The sequence below is a fragment of the Nuphar pumila genome, chromosome 13, assembly GCF_984573655.1.
Source record: "Nuphar pumila chromosome 13, dmNupPumi1.hap1.1, whole genome shotgun sequence".
Lineage (NCBI taxonomy): Eukaryota > Viridiplantae > Streptophyta > Magnoliopsida > Nymphaeales > Nymphaeaceae > Nuphar > Nuphar pumila.
Window position 1 is genome coordinate 100,123,620 of NC_143261.1, and position 14,955 is coordinate 100,138,574.

Sequence of the window (14,955 nt, forward strand, 5' to 3'; positions counted from 1 at the left end):
GAAGGACTTTACCCTTAGGAATACTTAGACCAGGAGGGGGTTCCATATATACTTCTTCAACTAGCTTTCCATTTAAAAAAGCATTTTTGATATCCATTTGAAAAATAGACCATTTTTTGATAGAAGCTAAGGCAATTAAGGTTCGGACAATAGTCATACGAGCCACCGGAGCAAAGGTTTCTTCATAATCAATCCCATATTCTTGGGCATAACCTTTGGCTACTAAACGGGCTTTATATCTTTCAAGAGTACCATCACTCTTGGTTTTAATTTTATAAACCCATCGACATCCTATAGTTTTCTTCCCTAGAGGAAGATCTTGAATATTCCATGTAGAAGCCTTTTCAAGTGCATCTAATTCAGCTTTCATGGCTTCTATCCATTTGATATCATTTTTTGCTTGAAAATATGTGGATGGTTCTTCATATGAGTGAATTAATGCAATAACTGCCCTATATGTGGGTGAGAAAGACTCGTATGATACAAACTTTCCTGGAGGCCTCGAGATTCGGGTTGATTGTTTAGTTGGAATGTTAGAATATTTCTCAAGTGCACATGGAGGATTAGACTCTTGTCGCCTGGAATATTGAATACTAGTATCTCTATGAACTTCTTCATTTTCAACATTAAGATCAATAATTCTTTGATCATCATCAAAGTTACAGTCAAGGTCATATTCATCAGATGTTGATGTTAGATTTAGCAAAAAGGAGTACTCAGTGACGTCTTTTAATTTTCTAAAATCAAAGAAGCTCTCATTTTCAAGAAAGGAAACATTTCTAGACACATATAGTTTATTATTTTTGAAGTCAAAACATCTATAACCTTTCTGGTTTTCAGCATATCCTAAAAAGGCACAGGGAATCGCACGAGGGGAAAGTTTATCATTTTTGTCAGTAAATATGAAACATTTGCACCCAAATATTTTTAGTCTAGAGTAGTCTGGAGAAATGTTCATAAGTTTTTCAATGGGAGTGATATTTTGTAACGAAGAAGATGGCATCCTATTAATGAGATATGTGGCAGTTAAGGCAGCTTCTGCCCAAAAGTCTTTCGGGACTTGATTTGCTATTAATAAAGTCCTAGTGGTTTCTATAATATGGCGATGTTTTCGTTCTGCCAGTCCATTTTGTTGAGGTGTATAAGGACAAAATCTTTGATGTGTGATGCCATGCAATTTAAGATAATTTTGAAAATCTGTGGATAAAAACTCTCCCCCTGAATCTGTGCGAAAAATAGTAATATCATTTTGAAATTTGTTTTTAACCATATTATGAAAAGTTTGAAAGTATGAAAATACTTCAGACTTATGTTTGAGAAAGTACATCCACGTATGTCGGGAGAAATCATCGACAAAAAATAACATAGTAAACAAATCCTCCTTTAGAAATTACTGGTGCAGGACCCCAAACATCCGAGTGTATTAATTCAAGTGGTCTTGAAGAGAAAAAGGTTCTGTTCTGAAATGGTAATCTTTTCATTTTGCCGAGAATACAATCTTTACAATCAAATGATTCAGAGTTACAAAATTTCCCTAGATTTGGAAAATGTTGGATTTTGGCTATATGTGGGTGACCAATTCTGTTATGCTACAGTTCCAACTCTATTTTTTGAATATTATAACAAAAAGCTTTCTTCGGCATTTCCAAAAAAACCATGTAATAGAGTCCTCCTTCTCTATGGCCTTCCCCAATCAGCTTGCCTGACTGGCGATCTTGTACCCAACAACCATGAGAAGAAAAAGAAATATTACACCCATAATCAGAAATTTGAGATACAGATAAAAGATTTAAATTTAATTTGGGGACATGTCTAATTTCTGGAATAAAAAATTTTTTTGTTTTATAATTTTTTCAAAATTTCCTATTCCTTCTATTTCAAGAGAAGTCCCAGCAGCAGTAAAGACCTTTGACACACTTGTTTTATTTTTAACACATTTGGATAGACTTTGATTATTTGGGGTCATATGAAAAGATGCACCAGAGTCAAGAAGCCAAGAAATTTTACCTAGATCAGAAAAAGATGAGGCTGCAGCGCCGGTTGAAGCTTCAGATGAGGAAGAGGCACCTTTGATGAGAGGCTGAAGAATCTCCATTAGTTGGGCCAGGGAAACTGGTGCATCCTGATCTTTAGGCTCCGATCCAGCAATTGCAGCTCTTTTTTCTCTCAGCTCCTTAAGTTTGGGACATTGTGGCCTGTAGTGTCCCGGTTCATAACAATGATGACAAATAACTTTCTTCTTATCATAGTCACCATTTTGTCGGTTAAAGTGAGGAGGCCTATATGATCGAACATGATTCCCTGGTCTAGACACGGCTAAAACGGAATCATCTTCAATTTTTAAAGAACCTTTCTGGAGACGATTTTCTTCCATTGTTAACTCTTCAATAGTTTCAACAATAGAAGGAATTTTTCCCCGGTGAAGTAGGGCAGATTTAGTGGTTTCAAATTTCGGCCTTAATCCAGTGATAAACTGGTAAAAATGTTCGGCATCGAGTTGTTTCTGACGAAGCTCGATGTCTTCGGCACAATGCCACTTTGGTTCTAAAAGGAAAAGTTCTTTCCAAAGTTCGGACAACCCATTGTAATATTCACGAATAGTTTTGTCTCCTTGTGTCATCATTCGAACTTTTTCTTGGAGGTTGCACACGTGTGCAATATCTTTAAGGGAATACATATTCTTAAGGTATTCCCATGCCTTATCGGCATGATCAAATTTGGCAAGACTTGAGCATTTTTTAATGTCAACGCTATTGATAAGCCATGACATTATATTCGCATGAGATATTTTCCATTCTTTCCATTTCTTCTCGTATGAGGCAATAGCCTTGATTTTCTCTTCTTCCGATAGAGGGACCTCTTTATCTCCCTCCTTTTTAGTAAGAGATAGCTTAGGTTCCGAATCAGAACCATCTACAATCCCCCATAAGCCTTTTCCCCATATATGGTGCTTCATGATTGAAGCCCATGTTACATAGTTCGTATCGCTTAGTTTCATAGGCATGATGGTGACTTTATCATTGTCATTCATCGATTACAAGAAGAGAAAGAATAGGGATAGAAGAGAAACAAGAAGGAAAATGAAAAAGAAAGAAAAAAAAAACAATACAACAAGATGTGAAATCTTCTCCAATGAAGTGATAAAACACTTCTCTTCAAGTGGCGAACACTTTTGCAAACAAGCACGGAAACCGAGGCAGCTTTTCCTCAAGATTTAGTACTTCCGCAGCTCTGATACCATGAAATGAAATGGGGATCTTTGAAACACGAGCTTAGATTAACAAGAGCAAGTGTCAAGAATGACACTAAAGCATAACCCTTAAAAAGGGTATAACTGGAAACAAAATAAAAATAAAATTGTATTCTTTATTGATATGAAAAACCAATTGCTTAAGAAGCATTGGAGTAAAATACAAGAGGGGCTGCACCCCTTTATATACACAGCTGAAAGAGGACTCAATAGAGCTGTTGGGCACAGTCCAACAGCTCTATTTAGAGCTGTTGGAATGTGTCGGTCCAACAGCTCTATTAAGAGTTGTTGGAATGTGTCGGTCCAACAGCTCTATTAAGAGTTGTTGGACTGTGTCAGTCCAACAACTCTATTGCTAGTCAAGTCTGGACAGGACTTGACTAGCAACAGTCATTCTAGTTCAAACTGAACTAGATGACATAAAAACAAAAAATAAAAATAAAGGAAAAAAATTACAGAAAAGAAAGAAATGAAAAATGTATTTATATATATATATATAATAATATAATATTATTATATATACATATATGTACAGTTTTACATTTTAACAAACCCGACCTGCCAACCCGCTTCTTATCCGGGTTAGGGTTTGGCTTAAACGGGTTCGTGTCATAAACGAGTCGACCCGCCTAACCCGTTTATTAAACGGGTTGTGTTCGTGTTAGGGGTATGCCAACCCGCTGACCCGTTTACACAAACCCGTCAACCCGCAACCCGTTTATATATATATATATATTATGTTATTAGGTTGCGGGTTAGTAGCAGCGCCATAAGACCTATTTATTGCTAATAATTATTAATAAAGTATTTACGGGGCAATGTGGGTTGCTTTATGGGGCAATGTGAGAGTACGGGAGGACGTCTTAAAGTATTTACGGGGCAACGTGGGTTGCTTTGTGGGGCAATGTGAGAGTACGGGAGGACGTCTTATTTTATTAATTGATTTTAAATACCAAAAAAAGAAATTAAATTCATTGGGATTGCTTCAATGCCAGGCACGTAGCGTTAATAAATTTTAAAATAAAAAATGATGATTTTATCACACAGTGGGTCAGGAACATTGAATCTAAACCGATTTTCGAGGCCTTCCGGCGAAGGACGAGCTTCTTGGCTGCCTTTTTCTCGTGGGGAGTTGTCCATTTATCGAGACGTGGGGCTCGCCTCGACGTGCATTTGTCGTTGTTGATCCTGTGCCGCATGGTGGTGGTGGTCCTTCGGTAGAGGCAGAGCTCGCCGTTGGGGCTTCGGTGGACCTGTAGATGGCGTCAAGCAGAGCCGAGGAGAAGGATGGGTTTCTCGGGAACGTTCCCTCTTTCGTTTCCGATCTCCATCTTTCTATCCTTTCGTGTAATTATTATATCTCCACACAGAGAGAGATGGAGATAGAAAGATGGGATGGCTATGGTGGTGGTGTTGGTATGCTGAAAAAGACTCAAAAGCTGCAGAGAGGTGTTTGGAGGTTGGAACAATTGGAGTGAGAAACAGTGAGTCAGGGCGACATCTTAAGAGAGAGAGAGAGAGAGAGAGAGAGAGAGAGAGAGAGCAAAGGGTTATGCCAGTGAGAGAGGCGCAATCAATGCCTGCTGATGAGAGAGAGAGAGAGAGAGAGAGAGAGAGAGAGAGAGAGAGAGAGAGAGAGAGGTCACTCCTTCGTCCTTTTTAGCTTCAAGTATGGTCGTGTTTTTTCTTGGTAATTTCCGAAGCATGCACTTAAGTTTCCAGCATATTTAAAGAAGGCGACCCATTTAATAAACGGGTTAACCGTGTTGTGTTACCCGTTTAATAAATGGGTCCTGTTCGTGTTTGCCACATCCGACCCATTTAATAAATGGGTAGTGTTCGTGTTGAGGTATTCTGACCCGCCAACCCGCCGACCTGACCCGCCAACCCGACCCGATTGCCACCCCTACTTGGGACCACCTCTAACTTCTCTAAGAGCTAAGGACAATAATGCCCTTAGCTCAAATCAAAAAGACAAAAAAAAAAGAAATAAAGAAAGAAAGACTATAGTGCCCCTAACGGGCACTTCCTATTACAGTGCTGTGAAATGACAGAAATAACCCTAGAGGGTATTATCTATTACATTATTATAAATAAAATATATATACATGTACAACTTAATAAATGACATAGCCACTGTTTTTTCAAAAGATTGGTACAACAAAGTCACTGTATCGAAAAGGCAGAATGATGTCCAAGACTCCAAAAGGACAATTAGTCTAATTTGCCTACTGCTTGGGTGGGAATACTGAAACTGTTTTCCTGTAACCAAAATTTAAAATTGTTGGGAGCCCTTAACCACATGAAAACTTTAGTATGACATTGCTACTACAGAATGACCATAGCTGCTATTTTCTCATAAGAATGATACAGCAAAGTTGCTATCGATAAGGTGGAATGATGTTGAAAAGGACACCTAGTCTAATTTGCACAGTGCTTGTGTGAGAAAACTGGAATTGCTTCCTTGTAACCCAAATTTAAAATTGATGAAAACATTTTCCTTGTGAAAAAGGATATAATAATCTGTATTCTCCTTGCAAAAGGGATGCAGTATTAGCTGTGTGGCTGCAATGGACAATAAACGTGTGGACCAAGCTATAGCCTAATATATCTAGTTCTTTCCGGCACTTCCAAATAGAACAGCATTGTCTTCTCATGAATTTAGTAGGTTTGGTTTTTCACAAATTGCATCCTTATAATTGTGAATTCTTCATATAGTCTTATATTTTGAGTTTAACACAGTCAAAAGGATCAAAAAATGAAATCCATCTCTAGCTGTGATGGTTATTTTAATTTGTAGTTTTTTTTACAGAATATCAATGATGTGTTTTTTCTCAGATAACAGATGCAGCGGTTGTTGCAAGGATACTGAATGCCACACTAGTCGTACTTCAGTTGGATCATCGTTCATTCTGGAAAGATGGCAGGTTCTCCCTTGGTCCTGTTCATGCCAACTGATTCTACTCTGAATTTTTACTGTTTGTTTTCTAAATTCTAACTAAATATTGGCATGGAATGCAGTGATTTTGTTGACATCTTTGATGTTGACTGGTTTATTTCATCACTTTCAAAGGATGTGACAATTGTAAAACGGGTTCCTGACAAGGTGATGAGGTCAATGGAGAAGCCACCTTATACCATGCGGGTTCCACGGAAATCAGCACCTGAATATTATCTGAAGTGCTCCCAATACTTCTGAGGAGATGTGTAAGCAGCTACTGGACGTTTATTCCATCATTTGGTTAGATCTCATTGGATATTAAAAATGTGGTGCTTCTTACTGTATTCACAAATCATTCTAATGAGCCTGCCACAGAATGCTTTTACTGCACAACTTGTAAACCCGTTTTTAATACTTATTTGATTCAATTTAAAGAGTTGCTCTGAAGTATATTGGTTGCTAGTGCTGTCATTGGCAATATTGTAAAAATATCGCGATAATGTCTGTGATTTAAGGTCAGCCAAATGTAATGAAATACAAGAGTGCACAATATAAAGACCACTAAGGGTTACACACTTACAAGAGAGAGCACACAAATACAAAGCCAGTTAAGGCACAAAAGGGCCACTAAGGACTGATACAAGAACACAATAGGAAGCACAGTAACAACCCACTAAAGAGGCAAGAACCACAAGTGTATATATATATTTAACACCAAGGAATAAAAAAATACATCAGTCCTAGAATACATTCTAAGGAATAAAAGAAAATAAATAATATATATACATATAAATGTGTGTGTATATATATATATATTTAACACCAATATTATCAGCAATATATCACAATATTTTCAAAATATCACCAAAACTTGAAATATCACCATAATATCACATTATTTTTGGGAAAAACTTATAAGCCTACATTTTCTGTTTTTTATTTCTTTTTATACTTTAAAACCTTTTAAGACTTATTTCTTGATATTTTTGGAAAAAAACAATGCAAGCCTTATTTTCTTATCTTTTTCATTATTATTTATATTTTTTCAATTTTTAAACTTCCAAGTTTTTTCCAAGAAAACCCGACTTTTGAAAATCTTTTTGCGAAAAACCCTCAGCAAGAAATTGCTGAGACCGGTTCAGGTGACTATGGTTGCTAGCATAATTGTGTAATGCATAACATAATGGATCTTTGAATTCAATTGAAAGCCTTTTTTACTTTTGGATGGACTTCTGTTACTATATTCACATAATTCTACTGATTTTTTTAAAATACCTGCAATTCACAAAAATGACAACAATATTTGTAATACTTTTTGGAAATGTTTGTTGGAGTTTTCCATGATCAAGCTTTTCAAGTGGCTGAATTGCTGAATCAGCGACATCGTTCAATTTAGAGAGTGACAGGCTGACAGAGCGTACTTCCTTACATTTGTATGGACCTCGGACTATGACTTGGATGGCTGAATTGTTGTTAAGGCAAATGAGAAACAAATTCAGATGTAGTTGTCATGCATCTGTGGATAAATGACTTTTTTCTTTGTTAGCAGATTCTCACGTGTAATTTCTGAAAAGTTTTCAATTGATTTCTTCCTTCTGATTAGTTAAATTGATATGCACTTGCTTTAATGTCTTAAAATATGCTAAGCTGTCCTCCATCCTCAGAATTCTTGGAGCTTTTCTTAGCTGTTGTTTAAAGTCATTGGCACTTGAAGTATGTGTGTGATTTGTTCTTGATATTAGGAGTGAATTCAAAATTGTATGTCCATTATTTACGTTTACATTCTAAATTTATACAGGTTGTCCAGTTGACAAAATTTGACTATAGACTCACAAATAGCCTGGATGATGAATTACAAAAGTTACGGTGTCGTGTAAACTATCATGCTTTGCAGTTTACAAGGCCAATCAGAGAAATTGGACAGATGTTGGTGAAGAAAATGCAGATTATGAGTGGTGGACGCTACATTGCAATCCATCTGAGGTAGGACTCGGTTAGTATCTTAACTGTTTTAAGTTTTAAGTTATGGGCAAGATGATCTGGTCATTGTAATGAAACCAAATGTGCATAAGTACAATGCCACTAAAGGGCTACAAAGAGTGCACAAACATAAAAGCCTCTAATGGGCTAAATACAATAAGCCACAATGGCTAATACAATCCACTCACAAGAGTAAAAGAGGGAGAACACAAAATATAAAAAATAAATTATATTAAAAATGCTTGAGAAAAGCATTCTTTTAGTGGAGGGGGAGATGCCGTTTATATACAAGGAGACTCAATATAGCCGTAGGGATGCTCCCAACAACTCTATTTGGTCTTTTACAGTGACTGAAATAATGAAAAAACCCCTAATGGGTATAACCTATTACAATAATGTACAAACAATACAAGATGTATATATATTTTAACAGTCATGAGGTCTGGGCCTTGAGTCAGTCCTCTGCATAACCCTCAAAATTATTTGGCAAGAGAAAAAAGGAAAGAGTCTAGATTTCAATAATTCAAGTGACATAAAATTGAAATAAAATGAAATGAAAATACTACTTGATGATTACATGACTCTATTTTATGATGTTTTGTTAGGTAAGAGTCCTAAACTAGGAACATGGGATTTGACATTCAGTGTCATGCAAGAAATATGAATAATAGTGCATGATCATGTTGACTAACAAGTGAGCAGACTAACTTCGTTCGACCGTCTCAAGCATGTCTAATTGTTGGCTAGTTCAGTAATTTGAAGATTTATCAGTGTTGTAAGTATCATACAATATCATATGATACGGTACGATACACACTCGCATCGCGATACGAGTCTGTATCATACCCGTATTCGGTGCATCGTACGATACGGTATTGACGCACCTTTAAAAGGTCAAAAGTTACTTTTTTCATTATGGGTTTAAATATCTTTTGAGGGCTGACTTCTCCATTTGTTTAGAGGCCATCAGAAGGGAACTCATGCACCCTAGAAGCCCTGAGAGCGATTTGGGGGCCATTTCGTGCGCTAGGTATATGGGTTTTGTGATTTTCTCAAGGAAGTGAGTTAAGGTAAAAAATCTATTTTCTTTGCTTCTCATTTAGTTTTTTTGGGGAAGATGGCATTAGAGGATCCAACATGGCAATGGGGGCACTCAAGTAGTGAGTGAAAATCGATTAAAAACCAAGTGCAACTATTGCCAAAATACTTGTTCGGGTGGTATCTTTCGATTGAAGCATCATGTAGTCGGGACACATCTTAATGTTGTCAAATGCACGTCAAGGAAATTATTGGATGCCTTGAAATGTCCATGCCAACAATTACTTGATGATCTGATATGAAAAAGACAAGAAAAAAGATAAATAAGGCAAAAATAGGGTATACGGAGCTCTAGGAGGATGTGTATAACGAATATGAGCTCCCTACTTCTAATCCTATAGCTCCTGACATATGATCAGAAGTAGGAAGTTCTGCAGCGAAGGGCAAAGGTGTGGTTGATGCCAATAGTAGTGTTGTCGCGAGCATAAAAAGAAGAGGGAGTTCTTCGAGAAGAGGTAGAGCTCAAGGCTCTATTAGGAGCTTTTTTCTTACTAGGAGTACCCTTGGGGCGCAACCTAACATTTGTACTATTATGACTCCTCAACATTTAGTCGAGCAAGCGAATGTTGCTGTTGGAAGATGGTTCTATGATGCATGCATTTTTTTTAATGCGGCAAATTTCTTTCATTTTCAGGCATGTCTGATGCCATAACGAGTATCGGGTCTGGATATAAAATGTCTTCTTATCATGCTTTGAGAGAAAAAGTTTTAGATACTAATGTGAACGAAGTGAAAACATATTGTGATGAGATGAAGCAGTCATGGATAGAAACTGGTAGCAGCATCATGGCAGATTGGTGGACAGACATAAAGGCAAGGACCTTAATAAATTTTCTTGTCTATTGCCCCAAAGGAACTATGTTTTTTAAGTCAATTGATATGTCTGATACGCTCAACACAACATATGTATTGCTCAAAGTTTTTTATTAGGTTGTGCAAGATATTGAACCTAAAAATATTGTGCAATTTATTATTGATAATGCAACAAATTATAGGACAACAGGTAAAAAATTGACAGAAAATTTTGGGTCATTCTTTTGGACTCTGTGTGCTGCCCATTGCATAGACCTTATACTTGAGGACATCGATAATATGAATGAGATAAAATAGATAGTTGAATGCTACTAAGAAATTACTAAATTTATTTACAATTATGCATGGGTTTTGAGCCTAATGAGAAAGTACCTTGGTTGTGCTGAGTTAATTTGTAGTGCAGTTACTAGATTTGCTACAATTTTTTTAACAGTACAAAGTCTAGTAAAGAATATAGTTGCACTAAAAAATGCATTTATTAGATGAGTGAAATGCATATTTTCATGCACAAAAAAGAAAGCCCAGAGAAATTGTAGATATTGTTTTTAGAATTGAATTCTGAGAGTCATGCACGAAGTTGAGAATAACTATACCTTTTGTGAAGGTGTTTTGATTGTTGACAGTGAAGACAAACCGGCTATGAGTTATCTCTATGTGGCCATGAATAAGGAAAAATAGGTCATTAGAGATAATTTAAAGGAAAAAAAAATTGTACATGCTTATATGAAACATCATTGATCATAGGTGGACTGAAAAACTTCATCAACCTCTTCATGCTGCAACATATTATTTAAATCTTGAATTTAAATATTTCCCTACGTTTAAAATGGGCAGGGAAGTCACAAGAGAATTTTTTATTGCATCGAAAGGTTGAACGCTGAGTATAGCATTCAAGATCAAATTCATAGGGAAATAGAAACTTATGATAATACATTGTATGATATGGGAAGACCTGCAATGGTGCAAAACCGTGCCACGATGCGTCTAAGTAATTTATTTTATCGATTTCATATTTTTATTTAGTTATGATGTTTTGTATGATTATATTTGTTATTGTTTTATCAATTTCTCATTTTCTTGTTTTTTTTTCAAACATGTGGTGAGCCGGGTTTGGAAGTGATGTTTCAAATTTGAGAGCTTTTGTCATTCACATTCTTAACCAAACGTGTAGTGCAAGTGGATGCGAGAGAAACTGAAGTATCTTTTAGCAAATCCATACGAAAAGAAGAAATATATTAGAGTACAAAAGGCTCAATGACCTCATCTACGTTTGTTACAACTTACGACTGAGGTTGAGGTATATAAAATTATAAAGTTTATTTGCCATTTTTATTTGTTTATTTATTTATTTTATATTATTCAAAACCCAACTAATTTTAATTTTTTCATGTCATCTTTTTAGGCAAATCCAAAAGTTATCATGAAGGAGGCACAAGGAGCAATTTGATTCCATCAGTTTAGAACATTTTGATGAATTAGATGCATGGATTGAAGAAGAAACAAAGACTTTTTTGAATGAAGAGGACATTCAGTAGATTAACGTGAAATGAACACAGAAGATAGATGATGAAGACTCAACGTATCTTGAAGACGATGTGGATGTCGAAGGAGGAGAATAATAAGAAGATAATGATGATGGAGATGATTATGATTATTGAGGTTTTATATAATATGTTTTAAAAAAACTTGGTTATTTAACACTTAATTGTTAACAAACTTGGTTATTTTGTTTTTGTTTATGTAATATGAAAGTATGGGTCTTGTGTCATGTTCTTAATTGTATGATATTTAATATTTTGCATTGTTCTTGTGAGATATGCATGCAATATTATCTATATTAGTTGATGTTTGATGATGTCTTATGTGGCTCATAGAGATATAAATGCTTCTATGTGTCATTTCATGGTTGTATTTTATACAATTTGTCATTGTTTCATGGAATATGATTTTTTTTAGAATTTTTGCTAATTTTTCTGATTTTTTCAAATTTTTGAAAATTTTTATTAAGAATTTAGGATATTTTATGATATGATACAGTCTTAATTTGTGCCCGACCGATATAGGTAACGATACAATACTTACAACCTTGAGATTTATACAGTACTACAGAGCTGGCTTTTTAGAGCCAGCACTTTGCCAAGAGATAGCCCTGGCCTGGTTACCTTTATTAAATCTGAAAAAATTGCATGCCAGGAGATTTACACGGCCTTTTTGTACATGATCTCCTTTCAAGGAAATGTCGGGAAACTTTCCTCCGTTTTCATCCTAGAGTTGTGTTATTGGACTCTTATAAAGATATGCTGGTATTGATTTCTGCTTATTGCAGCCTCTGTCCCGGGTATCAGGTAACTGTATTTAAAATGTATTGTAGAAGAAAAAGTTCTAGTTCAGGTCATCAATACCAATTAGTATTTCACGGTCTACATATCTTAATCGTCACAAAGTGCTTCTGGTCATTATTATATGTGCTTATTCATAAAATTCCGACTCAGTTAAGTGATAGATCAATTCAATTTGGAATACAAAAAATTTGAGATGTATATTTTGGTTGCCATTCTTGTACAAAATATTGGATTATTTGGTCCTATGTCTGTTGGCAATTCCTGCTATCATCCAAATCATTAACTCATCCATTTCCCCCTTTTATGGCCTTCTGGTGTGATAATGCTGTTCTTTTTTCTTTGGTCTTTGATTGTGATTGTTGTTACAGGTTTGAGCCTGACATGCTTGCATTTTCTGGATGCTATTACGGTGGAGGGAAGAAGCAAAGGGAAAAGTTGAATGAGATAAGGAAACGCTGGGCAACTCTACCTGTGAAACCACTACACCAATCCAATTACTTTTGAATCCTTGAATGGAATAATGCTGCTGCCTTTTTTCTCTGTGATTGAAAATGAACTGTTGTAGAGAAATCAACCTTGGTTGTCGAGATGCCAAATATGATTAAACTCATATGACTCGATCTGATATCATCCTGTAAATTTTTTTTACTATTCTTTACATTTTCAAATATTGTTCAATTATTGTCTTTGTGTACTTTTAAGTGCCATCTGCATCAGGGACTGCTCAAGTTCATACGTTTTACTGGCCTATTCAACTCCACAGGATTTGGGTCCAGAAGGTGAGCTACGACGGGGAAAGTGCCCACTCACTCCACATGAGGTGGGCATAATGTTAAGAGGCCTCGGTTTCAGCAATGATTCATATATATATTGCTTCTGGAGAAATATATGGAGGGGAAAAGACTCTTAGTCCTCTTCGAGGCCTCTTTCCAAACTTCTTCACTAAAGAAATGCTTGCAAATGAAGAGTTGTTGCCTTTCATGCCTTTCTCTTCTCGTCTTGCTGCTATTGACTACATTGTATGTGATGAGATCATGAGAGTGATGTATTTGTCACAAACAACAATGGGAACATGGCAAAGGTGTTGGCTAGGTATGTTTCTGAAATTCCTTGGTTTCTCAATGATTCAGAAATAATAATAATAATAATATGACGTTAAGGGTCTGAATGACTATCTTGCAGAGCGTGCTATCGACCAAACCTTCTGTTGTAATCTGTGGTGGTCTAACCATGTTAAATTTCAGAGTATTTACTGCATATAAAAAATTTGAAAATCATGTCATTTTCTTAGGGCATGTTTGCAATGCACTGTGATTTTTGGACCCTGTATTTGTAAATCACAATCATCGTACTTTCTCAAGGTTAGTGGAACATGAAAAGGTAGTTATGATTTTGACTGCCAACTGTGATTGTTTTTTCTTCTTTTTGGCTTGAAACTTGTGAAAGTAAATCACAAGGTTGACCTTGTGATCTACTTTCTCAGCTTCTACTTTCTCAAGCTTCTACTTTCTCACATGTGACCAAAACAAACAGGCCCTTAGTCTACCCTGTAAACTACCTATTATTGCATTAATCTTTTATGATATGGGTAATATTATGTTTTTGATATAAAGATGTGGGTGTGTGTGATTTTGTTGGTACGACATATAAGTGACATCGAATTTATTGGTATTAGTTTTGCTTTGCAAGTTTTTCCCTAATTTAACCTGAAAAGAACACAATGTTTTCAGTTTCTCACCTATATATTTTATTTTATCATGACATTGTGTGATAAATGGTTAATTGGTTATAATTATAGGCGATAAGTTGACTATATTGTATTACTTTTTCTTTGTAATTGTTTTCTCAGTTCTACGTGAAAATAACAGAATATATAGAATTTCTCATCTAACTTGTTTCTGTTACATGATTGCAAGAATGCATGCAGAATACACACGTGTGTTTGTGTTTAGATCAATATCTTGTTCCTAGGTTTTGTTTTCATTTGCATTATTCTGCTTCATACCGTGCATGCTTTCCTGGATGTTTATCTATGCGTGTATGTTCCGTCAGTTTTCAATAATATTTGCTTCTCATGTTTTGTTTCCCTGAGGCAACCATTATATAAAACTTTTATTAGTGGCCCACACATTTCAGTTGTTTCCCTATATATATATATATTGCGTGTGTGTGTCTTTGCTTATCACCTGCAAGCTCCAGTGCTTCTGAGTTGCTGTAGTTTACTTCAACCAGACTTGTGTTAATCATGTACTCAGTTGCCTTTATTTCTTTACAACTACAGGAGATACATGGGTCACAGACGAACAATTCGGCCTAATGCAAAAAGGTTGAGCTCGCTATTAAAAGCACGCCATGAGATGTATCCAGAAATATTTGCAAGGTTAGGTCATGCCAGACAGGATTCATGGGGGAACCAGATGAGATGAAACCTGGACGAGGTGACTTTCATGAATTTGCTTATTCTTGTATATGTGAAAAACCAAGGCAATTGAACAGTAGCACTGACTAGCAACAGGAGCGAAGGCACATGG

The 14,955-nt window shown here is 35.9% G+C and overlaps 1 pseudogene; it reads left to right on the forward strand.

Moving 5' to 3' along the window:
• The window catches only part of LOC149819445 (O-fucosyltransferase 29-like), an 81,701-nt pseudogene extending 66,768 nt beyond the window's left edge, over positions 1-14,933 (forward strand).
• The last annotated feature ends 22 nt before the right edge of the window (positions 14,934-14,955 follow it).